Below are 16,499 nucleotides of genomic sequence, written 5' to 3'. Positions count from 1 at the left end.
TAAAGCTCCATTGAACATTGGAGCACATATATCTTTATGGATAAATGTTTTCAGATTTATGGGGTAGATAGATACCCAGGAGAGGGATTGCTGGGTCATATGGTAATTCTATTCTTAATTTTTTGAGGAACCTCCACACTGCCTTCCATAGCGGCTGCACCAGTCTGCATTCCCACCAACAGTGTATGAGGGTTCCTTTTTCTCCACAGCCTCTCCAACTCTTGTTATTATTTGTCTTGTTGATGATAGCCATTCTAACTGGGGTGAGGTGATATCTCCTTGTGGTTTTATTTCCATTTCTCTAATGATTAGTGATGTTGAACATCTTTTTATATGTCTATTGGCCATCTGTATGTCTTCTTTGGAGAAATGTTTATTCAGGTACCCTGCCCATATTTTAATTGGAATGTTTGTTTATTTGTGGTTATTGAGTTGCATGAGTTCCTTGAATATTTCGGATATTAGCCCCTTATCATAGGCATTGTTTGCAAAAATCTTTTCCCATTCGGTTGGGTGCCTCCTTATTTTGTTGATTTTTTAATTCCTTTTTCTGTGCAGAAGCTTTTTAGTTTGATATAGTCCCATTCATTTATTTTAGCTTTTATTTTCCTTGCCTTTGAGGTCAAATTGGATGGATATTGAGATTATTATGCTAAGTGAAATAAGTCACACAGAAAAAGTGAAGAAGCTTATGATTTTACTGATATGTGGGATATAAAACTGAAAGTAAGAAAGGAACAAGACAAACAAATAAACACACAAAAACTCCTAGACACAGACAATATCTTAGTGGTTATTAGAGGGTAAGAGAGGGAGGGGTGATAGATGAGGGTAAATGGGGTCAAATATATGGTGATAGAAGGAGAATTGACTCTGTGTGGTGAATACACAATATGATATATAGATGACGTATTACAGAATTGTACACTTGAAACCCATACAACTTTACTAACCATTGTCGCCCCAACAAACTTTAATTAAAAGAAAATCTGGTAGGGTGCCAAATACAGAGATAATTTAAAATATTTATGTTGATGTTGATATGCAAATGAAGCTCCATCAGTGAGATACTGAATTAACTCTGTGTTGCTGAAGGAAAGCAGATTGTATACGTTGGCAATAAAAGTAGTATTTTTAAAATTAGCAAATATTTCCAATAGACTTCCTTTATGAACTGTTAGAGTCTAGTGGATTTTTGTCCTAGTTTTCATGATAAACTTTACCTTCGTATCAATTTTTACATAGGTTTCAACAAAAAAATAAAAGTAACCATCAGAAATATCACACTTTACTTAACCAGATATACAAGAGCTTAGACATTTGTTTTGAGAGATGTACACAAAAAAGTGGCCTGTATATTATAGAAGAATAAATTATAGAAATAGAAAAGAGATTAAGAAAAAGTTTTGAATGCTCTGAATGCTGCTCCCTTAAATTGTATAAAAAACATTATTTCTGAATGGAATGGCCTACTGTGTTAAGGTGCAATTTAAAATTTTATAGTGTTTTTAGTTCAAAATGTTTCTTTAGCTCTGAAGAAAGTGGACATTTATATTTGACCTTTTGTACTATGTTCCGTGAATTTAGGTGATAAGTTCATAAATATAAATTGCTCTCAAGTGTCATACAGTTTAGAAAGGACAAAAAAATAAGGAGACAACTCAAAAGTCAGATTATGCCACTAGGGCATTACATAGAAAGTCAGTATTAGATTAAAATAATTCATGAAACAAGTAAAGGAAAGAGTGGCTGCAAAATTCATTTTAAGTTTGTGGTTTTCATGCTACAAACACTTCAGTTATCAAAAAATCCTACTGATTATCTGACTTATCTATACCTACTGGTCACTGAAAAAAGCCTATCAATATATAAATACCAATAAATACCAAATAGCTTGTAGTTTGTGGTGTTTTTTTGTTTGTTTTTGTTTTTTGGGTTTTTTTTGGGGGGTTTTTTTTTACTTACAGAGGAATTGGCATTCTTTTATTCTTTTAATATATACAACCATCCTTAAAGTTGCCATCTCACCCTCATCACTTACTACCCAGCTCGATTTTTATACTGAGGAAACTGATGCCTGTAGGAAAAAAGTAGCTTGCTGTGTCACACAGGTGGTAAATGGTAGACTTGGGATGCAAGCCTGGCTTTGAACCCCAGCCCTTTACTCTTCTCTTCCCCAAAAGGCAAAAAGATTGGTTCTAGTTTAATAGGCTGCCAATGGAGTATATGAGAAGGCAGATATGGACCTATACCAGAGATCAAAATTTAGCCTTGGGGGTGATTTCATTATTAATGCTAGAGAAGAGGCTACGCTGTGCAACACACTGGAGACCCTCACAGACCACCTGCCATCTCTGGATCACACTTTGGACAAAGATAGGTTGACCATACAACAGAAGTATTAAAACTTTCTGAAAATAACTGTGTTGCTCAATTTTTTAAATTAAAATATGACCAAGGTTTCTAAAAGTAGAGTGATGCTACGCATTCATCTGGAACAATTCCAGAGACTAATATTTTATATAATAAAAATGAATTAAGCCTAAGGGATTGCCAATCAGTTTCCTTCCATGAGAATTTTGGAAGATTCATGTAGAATATTAAAAATCATCAGGCAATTCTTTATTTCATATTTGTAACATTGTAGCTAGATATACATAGTTGACTAATGCATAATAATTGAATTTTTTAAGATGATATTTAGAACCTGGATGGATATAGGCTGATTGGAAAAAGGAAAAAAAAAAAGATGAATTTAAGCTTTAAAAGACTCAGACCTCAAAATGAGAAACAATTTATACTGGAAAAGAACATGCATCTGTAATGTAAAGCAAGTCTCAGTAATTAGCTTTGAGAGGCAGCTACTGCTATGCCACTTTTTACACAGAGACCTTTTCTTTAAGATAAAAGAAACAAAGACTCAACCAGTCCTCAATTTGTAGTCACATATGTTCATTTCTTCTGCTTAGGATTTCATGTACAGTTTTGCAGGCACATGTCCACAGGTTTATTTTACTTAGCTCTACATTTAGTTTTCGAGTTCCATATGGTTATCTCACCTATCCTCATGCCTATACTCTTTTAATACCATGACATTACTGGTATAAATGTCAACACCTTGAGGATAATGGTGAAATGAATCCCATAATGACCTCACTGGTATTCTGATGTGTGTATCTTACACTTTTAGCCTCATCTCCTGTAAAACACTTTCAGATCTTAGAGTCATTAGCACAACTGCTTGGTGAAGTTGAAACAAATTCACCTTCTATCCCCATATATTTCAAATCCTTTCCTTTTTTCATGTGAATTACGGACTGTCCTTAAAGATGGGTTCTTTCCTTACTCTCCAGAATCTGTTTTTACTTGCTCACAGTCATTAAGCTCAATCTCTTAACATTTGTAGATGCAAAGCTCTCTTGTACTAGAATACTGTGAAAGAACATGAGATCAAAATGCTGCATACTAAGCTAAGATTAGATTAATCAATGGTCAATAGGAAGCAAATAAGGGAGGCAGAACATGATCCTGCAAAGAAGTTTCTGTATCAGAATTGACTAGGATACAAATTCACCTGTTTTTGTGACAGAGCTCTAATGTAAACTTATTTTAAAAGACTGAGATGTTGGGTTTTCTGAGGAGCAGCTCTCTTTTGGACTACTTAGACGATACTGCTCCAGCAATACTACTATTACATAATATTGAGACATTCCTACTCACATGAAAGATGAAAGCAAGCAGATTTGTTCTCAAGGAGATAATTTCTGACAATTCAGCTATTTCTGAAGCTATTTCAGAGGAGATACAAGACTAAGGGAGTGGGTGTGTTTCCTGTACAACACACATTGTAAACTCTATGATGTATTTCCATGGTTACAGGTAAGAAGATACTTTGTAGTTAATATATTTTTGTTAATCAAGACTGAATATAATTCATGTTAGCTTGATAATTACCATCAATTAGTTCCCATGTAGGCAGAATAATGGCCTCACAAATATGTCCATGTCTTAATTCAACAGAATCTGTGAGACTGTTTGGAATGCAATCTGAGCCTTCCTAAATGGTTGGGTGTGATGCATGAAATAATTTTTATCAGTTGAACTCACCTTCTCTGCTGAGTTAAGTGCTGTGCTTGCGTGCACAGCTTGGGCTTTGCATAACTCTTCCATAGCACTTCCCATATTGTAAAGTCATGCATTTTTTTTTACTAGAACACTAAAGCCCTGAGGAAAGGAGCTAAATATCATTCATCTTTGTATCTCTAGCACCTAGCACCGTTTCTAGTACAGTTTCATTGACAAATACTTATTAAGTACTTACTCTGGAAAGGTACTAAAACAGTAATACTGAAGAACACACAGTTGTGTAAAAACCACCTTTAAGGAACTTGATGTTTATTACAAACATCATACGATGAAGAGCAGCCGGGCTCATACTTTCCTAAGGCCCATACTTTCCTGTTTTATCTGCACAGAGAGGGCAGATACAACAACTTCATTAGACTAATGCTTTGAGAGAGCATATATTTAACAAATACTTCATGGCTTCCAAAAAAATCATCTTCATCTTATGTGCCTTCTAGATCTTTGTTTTCTCCTTTTAACACTCTGTATTCAATAGAAACTTAAGATGGTGAGAAATCTACAGAAAAATAAGAAAAAATTATGAACTTAGCTATGTTAGTACTGTTCAACCATTCAATGACATCTGTTATCATATTTTATGAAAATATTTTCTTGTATTGTTATTTTTCTTTTTAACCATATATTTTATAAGCTATTTTCCTACATCTTTATGTTTTTACATTCATTTTTCATCATGTCTACCTTAAATTTATATCTTCCTTTCCTATCTGAAAGTTATTTTAACCCCACAACAATACAAAATCAATAATAAGAACACATAAGCAACTTTTTGGTGGCAATCAAGTTTGTGTTTACTTGACAAGACAACCTTCTTCCATTAATACACTCAGAATCTGTTCACAATTAAGGACCTCAAAGTTTTCAGTTTTAGCTTTGTTCAAATCTACTGACACTATTTTTACCCAGTTTTCCTGTGTTTTGTCTTCTTGATGAAAACTCTGGATCTTGTACCTTGATTGAGTGGGTATAGGTCATATGGCAATTGTAAAATCCTATGGAGTAGAAATGATACTTAGATCCCCAAGTGGATTTTTATATTTCCTAGCATATACTTTAAAGAATATTAGGCAACAAGAAAAACCATGTAGAAGTGTTCTGTCTCAATAAGTTTGGGAAACAGTAGCATAACTCTTTGTTGGAGAAATCATTTTAATTTTAATTTTAAGGCTCTGATAATCTTATAGTAAAGAAATCTATTGATATTGCCCAAAGCTATTTTACCATAGACATATATTTTACCATAGACATCATTTTTTTCTAGCAATAGCTATTAAACCATGGAAGTAAAATTTTAGAGACATTTCAGGAAATGTTATTATGGTAAATTCTTTTCACTTTAATAAAGGAATCAAATGAAACCTATCAGACATAATGACATAATACCATCACTAAGGTAATTACTGGCATACTTGGGAGTAGAATCTAGCTCTTCTTTCTCTCAGTCTAGCCAACAAACCCCATGTTCTTTAAGAAGACAGATAGATATGCAAATGCATGAGACAAATTGTGAAGTCCCTAGAATTACTAAGATACCATTTGTAAAGCAGATGGCTTAGCTAATGCTGTCATTTAACTAAACTTATGTTTAATATGACGTTTAATGACTTTAAAATATATCAGTGAAAAGTATTTCTTATTGACATTTAGGAAGGATAGTAAAGTAATCCACTTGTAAGACCATATGAGATTTCGGGCCTATTCTCAGTTTGGCTGTGGTAAGTAATTTGAGATCAGGTTCTAGATAGGAAGATAAGTCGACTATAATGCATATAATGAGACTATATTTCAATAAAATATTTGGCAGAGAATTTTTATTTTAATTGTATTAAAAATAGAGAACTACTATTAGGATGGTTGTATAATTTGGTGGATTAGTAACTAGCTAATATACTCTATTCATATAGTGCTAATTAAAGAATTGAGGATAATTTGGGGAGAGCTTTTTAATACTCTTTTCTTGATCTTATCTTTTCAGTGCTTTTATCAGTAACCAGGAAGAAAATATAAAAGAGACCATTATAAAAATTGCTGGTGGCACAAAACTCAGAGAAAGTGTGAATTAGAAATCAGAATGTGAGTTTAAAAATATTTTGACAGGCTGTATCCTGTCCATGTGTTGAATTTAACATGATAAAATTCAACAGGAATAAATGTAAAGTTCTGGTGATGAGTAGGAAACAAAGAAACTGAACACAATATTCAGGATGGAACACAGTAAGTTCAGGGGACACAGTAAGTTCAGGATGGGACAACATATGCAACAGTCTTCAGATCAAATACAAAAAAAGTGTAATAAAGGTCATTTAATGAATTACACTCCAAAGTCCTAAGGATGGTGAAAAACTGGGAGGAAACATCGTGGTGTAATGAAAAGAAGGTAGGCTTCAGAATAAGGGGTTCGGGATTTGTTATACATGTTCAAATTGCAGTTGCATTACTTACTGGTTATTTGATCTTGAGCAAGTTCTTCCCTTATCTTTAAGGCAGACATTAATAACTATTTTAAGAGATCTTTCATTCATTTCTTCTATCTCTTTGTCCTCTTCTCTCTTCCTCTTCTGTTTGCCTCCTCTATTTCTCTTTGGTTCAATCCTCATACTTTCTCTTTTCCTTCTATTTTTTTTTCTTTCTTCCTTCCACTTCTCTTTCTCTTTTTCATTCTCTCTGAGTTTTCTCTCAAACTTCCTGTAAGTCTCACATAATCTTGGTCTCTGAGTCTCTCACTTAGGTGCTGCCCAAGAATTCTGGGCCCCAGATGGCAACTCCATGGCCCTGTCACCGCTGTGGCCTTGGGCTTGCCATCATCCTGTAGAACTGGATCATACTGATGAATGTTGGCCCTGAATTCACAGTGCCAGACTATGTTGAGTGGAGCAGTTTATGGTGAAATGGGCTGAGAGAAAGGCAAGTTCAGATCACTATGAACACCATAATAATCTTTTAAAACACTGGGAAAATATGCATCTATATCAAGGTTTCTAAATATTTCAATGTAAATTGCTTTTGAATATAATTGAATGGGTGCTCAGTAATACTTGAGATTGTATGTTGTTAATAGTTGATAATCTTTATTAGAGTAAACAATTTTCTAATAAAATATCTTTAGATTTTTGGATAAAACAGTTTGTGAGATTATGTGTGTATATGCATGTAGATTCGTTAGTTTTGTTTTTTGTTTTTTTTAGGATCTGCATTTACATGTGCCTTTTCACAAGTAAGAGTGCTCACTGGTTTTCTTTTTAGTGCAGTAGTATTTGCATTTTGGTAGTAGATTATACTGGCTCTACAAAATTAATTAAGATGTTTTTAGATTTTCTTAAATTCTGTAGTAGATACCATTAGACACATACGTGTATATACATATAATACAGAAAATATATGATATGCATATACTATGTATAACACATAATACATGTATATATACATATATGTAATATAAACACACAGTATATAATAAAGACACATATATGCATATAACATATCTACATATATGTAAATATAAATATATAATACATATAAATATATAATATTTATAATATATAATATATGCATATACAGATAATTCATAAAATATGTATAAAATATAATACTTCTATTGAGAAATGTGCCTGGAATGATAAGCAAATATCACCAATGACCCCGAACACTGAGCAAAGTTTAGACTTCAGACTCTAAGTAGTGTAAACCTACTTTTCTCCTTTATATTTATGACAAAAATAGATACAAATATTGAATAGGGCAGAGTGTTATACATGCCCTTAAAGACCGTCTTCCTGTTTGACTATAGTCCATGAACCAGCTTTCTTGGGAATTATTTGTTTACTATTCCATAAAATTACCTAAATGGACTCACATTCTCCAAGGGAATAACATAAACATTTTTTTGAAATAATATTTAGTATTATCTTTTAAAAAGCTGTATCTTTCAGGGATTTTATAATTACAGAGAACAGAAAATTTCCACTCAACTGCTTTAAAGAATAAGGAAAATATACTAACTAGCATTGTGCATGGGGAAAAGCACCTCCAGGGTTGGTGAATTTAGCTCCTTCATAATGTCATCAAGGTACCCAGTTTTTTGTTTTGTTTTTTTACGTGCTCTACCACTGCCAGTGTGTCACTGATCTTTCAATATCACAATACAGTTATCTCAGTACAGGTCATAATAGTCAGATAGTATAACATTCAGTGGAAAAAGAAGTTATTTCCTCTTATGTTTCACTTTTTATTTCTGCAGTATATCTTTTACTGAAAAACTTCTCAATAGAATTTCCCTCATATTCATGGGCTAGAATTGTACTGCCTCTATGCCCAAACCAATCACTAACAAGAGAAATGGCACCACTGTGATTGGCTTCAACCAGTCATGGTTCAAGCTTTATATTTAGACATAGTTTCAACCTACAGTAAACATAGTTCTGTGAACAAAATCAGGACTCTATTAGGAAGATAAGAGAAAATGTTTATTGAGTAGGCAGCTAACAGAGCTACTGTGACATACAAATTAAAAAGAAAAGAAAAATACCCAATAAATCAAATGAATGAGATTAGATTGGCATGACATGATAATGAACACATTAGTTTCTAATAACCATGGCACTCTCTTCTAAACCATCTCAAAGCATCTCTGTTTGGAGCAGAAACAAGTATATCAAATTGATTATGCCATTAACATAACAAAATGAAATAATATCAGAAAACAGATAGTTTTCTGTTCTAGATCCATTCCTCATTATTGATGTGCTGTGGAAAGGCCTAACTATAGCAAATGGCCAATAGTCTGGCAGGCATTGCCAATAGACTGTCCACCTTCTCAAAAAAAAAGAAACATCAATATTATTTTTTCATGGTAAATGCAAGGATTAAATTAAGATCTATCCCAACCATATGTGATATAAACTCCCCTTCCAAATATTGAATCTTTTGTAAAATCAAGGGACCCTTATCCCATTGTAGAGGTGTGAGTGAGATTGTCTATGCGTAATACTGTCCAGGAACTGCATTCAAAATCAATGAGGGACAGTCAAACCAAAGCACTTACTGGAAAGGGCTAGGCCAAAAAGCATAATTTATGCAATCACAAGAGCTAACCTTTATGGAATGTTGGCAATGTGCTGGTCTCTCTGCTAAGTGCTTTTTACCATTTGTATATAAGATTTTAATCTTCACATATTTAGGTAAGTGCAATTTCTATACCCATTTAAAAGCAGGAATTTGAAACACTGACACATTAAATAATATATTCAAAGTCATGCAGTCCGGAAGTGTCAGAACCATGAGTTAAACCTGAGCAATTGGATTTCAGAGGCCATGGGCTGACCTGATGTACTATTTATCTTTCAGTAATGAACCTTGTGACGTAAACGGGGGACGGGAGGGAAATTTGGAAGGGGGGGAAGGAATGAAAGACATGGTATCTGGAAAAACTCTTGAATCCTGGGAACTGTATAGATAATTTCTTACTGGTGCAAGTGTATTTTATCACAGAGGACTCTAATAAGAGCAACCTTTGCATATTCCAAAGTGTTTTTAATACCCTAATAGATGAATCCAAAAACAAAAAACTGAAAAAACTGTAGTGATGCTATATTTACTCAAAGTCTCACCTGGATACAGCCTTCATTTTGGGGCTTAGAACAATGATATCGGTAGATGAGATGTAGAATATAGAACAAAATATATCTCCAGACCTGCATTTTCTTCAGTGTCCATTCAAATGTGTAAAATACTAGTAAGATCCTGTGTAAAGTGAAATCTTTTAATATAAATTGTAGAGTGTAATGAAAAACATGATTGTCTTCCTGAAATAAACTATTTTAACTAGTATCAGTGGTGCTGGATACTAAGTTAACGTATAGTATCAATCTTATGAAGAAATTACTGTCATTCTTTCATATTCAAATTCATAACATTCCTACTCTGTGCCGATACTATGTTAGACACTAAGAATGCAAGATAAATAAGATGTAGGTTTTGCTTACAGTCTTTTATGGAGAGACACAGTGGAGTTATACATGGCATGTATAGGTTAAATAGTAAAGTGACTGAGAAAATTTCTCTTTTAAAAGACAGAGAAGAACAGAATACTCTGCAGGGTCTACTTGGGAGACTGAGATAGCAGGTGTGTCTGTTATCTGTCAGTGCAAAATAAACTGCCCCCAAAACTTAGTTGCTTAAAATAATACTCATCTATCTGCTTATAATTTTGTGAATTAGTGATTTGAGCTCATCTGGGAAGACTTGGTGTCATCCCAAGTAGTGTCATCTGGGTTCATATGTGTATTGGGTTTCATCTGGGATGGAAAAGACTGGGACTTCTCTACATAATGTATTTTATTCATAAGGAAGCTAGTTCAGACTTTTCCACTTAGTAGGTAAAAATATTTCAAGAGACAGCAAATGCTTTAGACTCTGTTTACATCACATTTGCTAATGTTTCATAGGCTAAAGCAAGTCATATGGTCAAGATCAGAATCAATTTTGGAGAGTACCACAAAAGGACATGGATTCCTTCGGGGCCACTATAGTAACTTAATACCATAGATGCCCTCTGGCCTCAATGAGTCTCATCTCTCCTACATGTTAACTAAAACAAAAAGGATTATCTGTACTGCCCTACCTCCTTTCCCAATTAAAGCATGCAATGGGTGAGACAGGGAAAGGATAACTGCAATAGACCATCCCATTCAAAGAAAAAGAGGCAAGCAACAGTCACTGTATCGTAGCAATTCTGAAATATAGCCAGGCTTCCCTATACCTACGATCTCAAGGACTGTTCCTTTATTAAGACCCAGTTCTGCTTCCTGAGTGGTTCTCTTGTCTATTGTGCTTCATAGCTTTGGCTCTGCCCTTTGAGAAGTCTTTTCTTTTTTATAAAAAATGGCTGAGTAGGTTTCTCATTCTGTTCCTGCCTATACAAAGTTGGATCACAGAATCCTCTTTTGCTTTTGAGTTGGCTCTGTCCCTTTTGATCATCCGTACTGATTCAATTTCCTTAAAAAATGTCATAGGTTCTTCTGTGAATTAGATTATAGTTCATTCCATTAGACAAAAGCCGTATACACAATTCCTTTCTTTTTGAGATATCTTTTTCTAGTCATCTTCAAAAGTATTTCATGATACCATAACTTTAAGATTTCTAGAGGTCTTCTGTCAAGATGAGAGGATCTAATAGGCACTACCTTGACTATTTCAGAGGTCTTAGCAAAGGGTCTTGTAGCCTTGATGGGATATTTACTCTGGGACTATTTTTTTCTCTCTGAGAATCCTTTTCTGTTTAGAGGGACTGGAGACATGAAATAGTTTTTATATTCCAACTCAGAAATCCTGGCTTCTCTGTATTTCTTCTAATTCTGCTTGAAAACCTAACAGTTCTCCCTTTAGTTCATCTCTCACATCCTGTATTTTATCATATGCCATTAGAAGGAGACAATCAACATTTCAGACATTTTGCCTAGAAATTTCCTTAGCAGATACTCGTATTTTCTGTTTCATAGATGACCTTTTTGTCAATTTTTTTTTGCTACTGCATTCATCGTTTACCTTTTTTTCCTAGACTCCAGTGGCAGTTTTCTCACTTATTTTCTTGTCTCTACTAAGAGTTGTTTTTGTTTTGTTTTTTTCGTTTTAACATAGATTTTGATAATTTCCTTAGTTCTTCTGTAGCCCTTGCATGCCATTGAGTTCCAAAGGCAATGCCACATTTTAGGTTTCTGCAGGTGTGGGTGACACCTATGAAAATAGTATCCTGGTAGGAAGGTCTTTGAGACCTGCAAAGTGGAAAAGAGACTTCTCAAGTCATTAGTTTACTACCATATCAGATGAGAAGTCATTGACAGAAGAATCAATCTTATATCGGAACATGCAGATTTGTGTTTGCTCAAAAGAGTAAGGTGCAGGTGTGTTTGGGAAAGAGAGAAGTTGGAAAAACTAGTATTATGGGAAATTCAGGTGCTAGCATTGAAGAGAGAGAATTTGATGCAGAACAAGCAAGAAATTCATGGTCTTTACATGGCTTAATAGGTCCTTATTACATAACATATGCCACACTTTAATTTTCTAGTAAATTACAATTTGAAATACCAAAATGCAATTCGCAAATATGTTTTTTAAATAGGTGTCATAGTGTATTGAGAAATTTTACCCTGAGTACTTAATTGGATATAAAAAAATAATTCTTCCCAAATATTTGAAATACATCAGTTCTTAAACAAAGCATCAATAATCATTAAAAACAACAAACACGTATGATCATTTAGGTATAATATTGTTCCAACTGCATCCCTAGTACGAGTTTCTTTTAATAACATGAACTCTGAAATTATATCCTTGCTGTTAGTATTTTTATAATTATAAAACTAACATAAAAATTGTTATGCAAATGGAATCATGTGTAAGATGAGGTGGTAGTGGTACATAAAGTTGTTATTTACAATAGCTTTATGGCATGTTTATTACAAATGCCTAATTTTTTCCACACTAACCAAGTAAATAAATCATATCACAGTGGTAGGTTGCAAATTACCAGAATGAAATATTACATTAAGATAACATAACTCATAGGAAAGGCACAGGTTTGTGGTTCATGGCCAAAGAGGAGAAAAACTAAAATAATAATAATAATAATAATAATAATAATAATAATAATATTAGTATATTTCATCAGAGAAGTCCCTTCTCCCTCCTTCCTGATTATCTAAACTATTGTTTCTTCAATTCCTGGCTCCACTCTCAGATCCATTTTGGTAGCTTGCAGTCAGAACCTCTGGTTAGGCAAGGCCATTGCCTGTGCTCTGAGGTAGGAAACGGGTGTTGCTGGCAGGGCCCTGTGGTTGAGTGGGCCTGCCGGCTGGTCAGGCAGGGTTGTGAGTCATCCTTCACCATCAGGTGGGGCTACTAGCTGGGCTCTGCAATCACCTCTGGTTGAGTGAAGCCTCAGGCTGTGCTTTCTGACCTTTATGGTGCTACTGGCTGACTCTGTGTTTAGGCAGAGCCACAGGCAGGGCTTTGCAATCATATGGGGCCTAAGGCTATGCCCCAGAGTTGAGTAGGGCCTCAGGCTCAGCTTCACCAGTAAATAGGCCATTGGTTGTTCTCTGCTCTTGGGCTAGGTTGCAGGGCTCTGTGGTTGGCCTGGGGCTCCAACTGTACAGTTGGTGAGGTTGGAGACTGTACTCTGTGGTCCTGCAAGGTTGCCATCTGAGCTCCCTGGCTATGTAAGACTGTCGGTTGTGTTCCACCACTGGGCGGAGTAACTGGCTGGGCTCCCTACATGGATGGGGCAGACGGCTGTGTTCAGCAATCATGCAGGGCCATCAGCTGGCTCCACTGCTGGGCTAGATTGGAGGCTAGGCTTCGCAGTGGGCAGTACCATAGGCTGGGTTGGAAACTGCCCAGGGTCCCAGTTCAGGCTCCCTGGTTATGCAGGGCCAGAGATTATGCTCAAGAGTTGGGCAGGGCATGTGGCTTGGCTCCTGGCCTGAGGACTGTAACATGGGCTCCACAACTGCCCAGATTCTCTAGCCAGGTTTCTTGTTTTGGAAGAACTAGAGGCTATAGTGGAGCTGCAGTTTTGCTCCCTGGTCCAGGCCAGCCATTGGATGTGCAAGAAAAAGGTTCTAGTAGGATAAAAAAATCCTTAATATCTGAACACTCACTCTGTCCAGGATAACTGAGAATTTGGTGAAATATTGCAGAGAAATAGCCATAAATGTGCAGAGATGGCCACGTAAGAATGTCTATCATCATATTTTGTAATATCAAAAAATTAGAAACCATCTAAAGAGTCATTAATAGGGAATTGGTTGGACACATTGAGACTCATCAATTCCTATAATGGAATTTTATTTTTGGTCATTTTAATAAATGAAGTAAATTTGTTGAATAACAGTGAAATTTGTTGAATAACAATCATTTTATTAGTAGTTAAAATACGCTGATTGCTTTTCAGTTGCTAGGCAATCTGGTAAATTCTTAGCACATCATATTTAATCCTCACAATAACCTTATGAGGTAGATACTATCTCCATTTTACAGCGGGGTAAGGGTTAAAAAGATTAAACAATTTACCCAATTTAATATGGTGCTAAATGGAGGGAAGGTTGGTGTGTCCAGATAGTCCAATTACTAATATGTGTTTCACTGGTACTAAATGGATAGATGCAATACTACATATTAAGAAAGAAGCAAATTAGGGAATAGTCTGTGTATATTGTCATTCCACTATGGGAAAGAGTGTGTATATGTGTGTGTTTAAAAGGTGGACGTACATATAGCACAGGGCATGGAAATAGGGAGGGGAACTAAGATTACTGAGATTTTGCAAATTGAAGGGTAGAAATATGATTTAATATCCTCATTTTTTTTCTTATCAGGAAAAAAATAAACAGATACTCTCAGAAAGAAGTGAAAGGAAAGCTTGAAGATACAAGTTTGCAGGTAAATAGTTTATTTGTGCACAGCACGTTTTGCTATTTTACAGTCCTGGAAGGGCTTCTCCAATCTGATCATCTTTGTGTATGACAGATCTGCTGTCACGAGTTGCTTCGAGAAAAATTACGTTTGGTTCTGAACAGGAGGCAGAGAGAGAGACATAGAGATTGCGGGGTTGGTGATGGCTAGTTTAGAAGGGCTGAGAGAATTTTTTTGATCTGCCAAGAGAAAGAACAGTGGGGTGGGGAAGGTGGAAGCTTATTTCCTCTGTCTCTCTAACGTGTGTGGTGGTGTAGGGGGAGACTTGGAGGAATTTATGACCCTGGCCTCACAGAGAAAATAGTGTTCACAACTCAAAGTGCTCATTAAGCTGCTGAAGTAAAAAGGGCTGGGGAATTCCTCACATGAGGAGGCAGCAGGGTACTGACAGTAACCTTCGGTGAATGGATGTAAGTATTCAGCTACTGGGAAGCAACTGAATCTTTGAAAAGAGGTTCATGATTAGAGCCCAGCAGTTTTGACACACTGCAATCAAGCTGTAAAGAAACACAGTATAGTAGGGGATAAGCTTATCAAAGGAATAAAAACCAAGTATACATTCAGTTAGAGCTGAGATATCAGCTTTTGCAAAAAGAAAAACAAATAACCAGGCTAATTTCAGACAGTATTGTTTTCATTTGATTCAAGTATTTGAGATGAATAAGTATCCTATTATAGAGAGGTGAAAACTGTTCATGGAAATCAAAATACCCCAAAGAAAATCACTCCCAAATTGAAGACGAGAAAGTAAATCCTTCATGGAAATATAAGTGGTGAAATATTTTAAAGTGAATTTTTTTTATATACTGAGTAATCAATTTGTACTGTTTTAGGTAAGTTGGTATGTTTGTTGTTTAATGGTTCAATTGAAAATCTTCCATTTTTGACAAAGAAAGAAAAGTGTATTTCTGACTATGGAAGTAAAGTCTTTATTTAGTATATAGCTGAGCTGTTACAATTACCATCATCTTGCACTAGTCATTGAAACTTACTGAGTGCATATAATGTGGCAAGAAATATTCTAAGCACTTTATTCACAGCCATTCATTCATTCCTCACAAAAAGCCTAAAAGGTAAGAACTATAATTAGCTACTGTTTGAAGAGGAAACACTGAGGCACGTGATAGTTAAGTAATTTATCCAAGATCACATACCTTGTACATATTAGAGCCAAGATTTTGACCTGGGCAGTCTGGCCTCAGAAATCTGGGCTCTGAGTCACTACACTGGGTGGTCCCACTAACTCATAGGTAATTAATAGAGAATTAGGGGTTACCAACATAGGCTAGTTTCTCAATAATAGCCAAATACTAGAAATAGCTCTAAAATAAATAACTATGATAAATATATCAACCAATTCTTTGACATTCCTCCTTTCAAGAGAGGGAGTCTAATGACATTCTCTTAGAGTATGGGCTGGATTTTGTCATCCTCTCCTTATGAAAAATAAAAAACAAGGAAGTGACCATGTGAGACTTCAGAGAATAAAAGACAGTGGTTTCTGCCTTCCTCTCTCTTGGATCTCTCTCTCTCTCTCTCTCTCTGGGAGAAGCCAGAGGACATGTTTTGAGAACAGTCAAGCAAGCTGTGGAGAGGCTCATGTGTGAGGGCAACTGAGGCCTCTTGCCAACAGCCGCCTGCATAAATCAGCTTGGATGCAGTTTCTACAGCCTTAATTAATCCTTCAGATCACCAAAGCGCCTACTAACACCCTGACTGCAACTTAATGAAACACCACCCTGTGAATCTGCTCTTGAATCCCTGAACTCTAGAAACTGTGAACTAATGAGTGTTTATGCTTTTTAGCTGCTAAGTTTTAGGATAAATTGCCATGCAACTGATAACTAATATAGTACTTATGAAAAAGTATTTTTAAATCATTT

General features: G+C 35.4%; 1 long non-coding RNA gene across 1 annotated transcript in view; it reads left to right on the top strand.

Annotated features, from left to right (window-relative positions):
- Window positions 1–14,587, top strand: part of LOC141568596 (uncharacterized) — a 293,031-nt gene extending 278,444 nt beyond the window's left edge. Inside the window, exon 3 of the long non-coding RNA XR_012491759.1 lies at window positions 14,520–14,587. This is a non-coding gene — a long non-coding RNA (uncharacterized LOC141568596). The remainder of the gene's footprint in view (window positions 1–14,519) is intronic.
- The last annotated feature ends 1,912 nt before the right edge of the window (window positions 14,588–16,499 follow it).

Source organism: Rhinolophus sinicus, linkage group LG02, assembly GCF_036562045.2.
Source record: "Rhinolophus sinicus isolate RSC01 linkage group LG02, ASM3656204v1, whole genome shotgun sequence".
In the NCBI taxonomy this organism is placed as follows: domain Eukaryota; kingdom Metazoa; phylum Chordata; class Mammalia; order Chiroptera; family Rhinolophidae; genus Rhinolophus; species Rhinolophus sinicus.
This window is presented reverse-complemented; position numbering and strand designations above follow the sequence as displayed.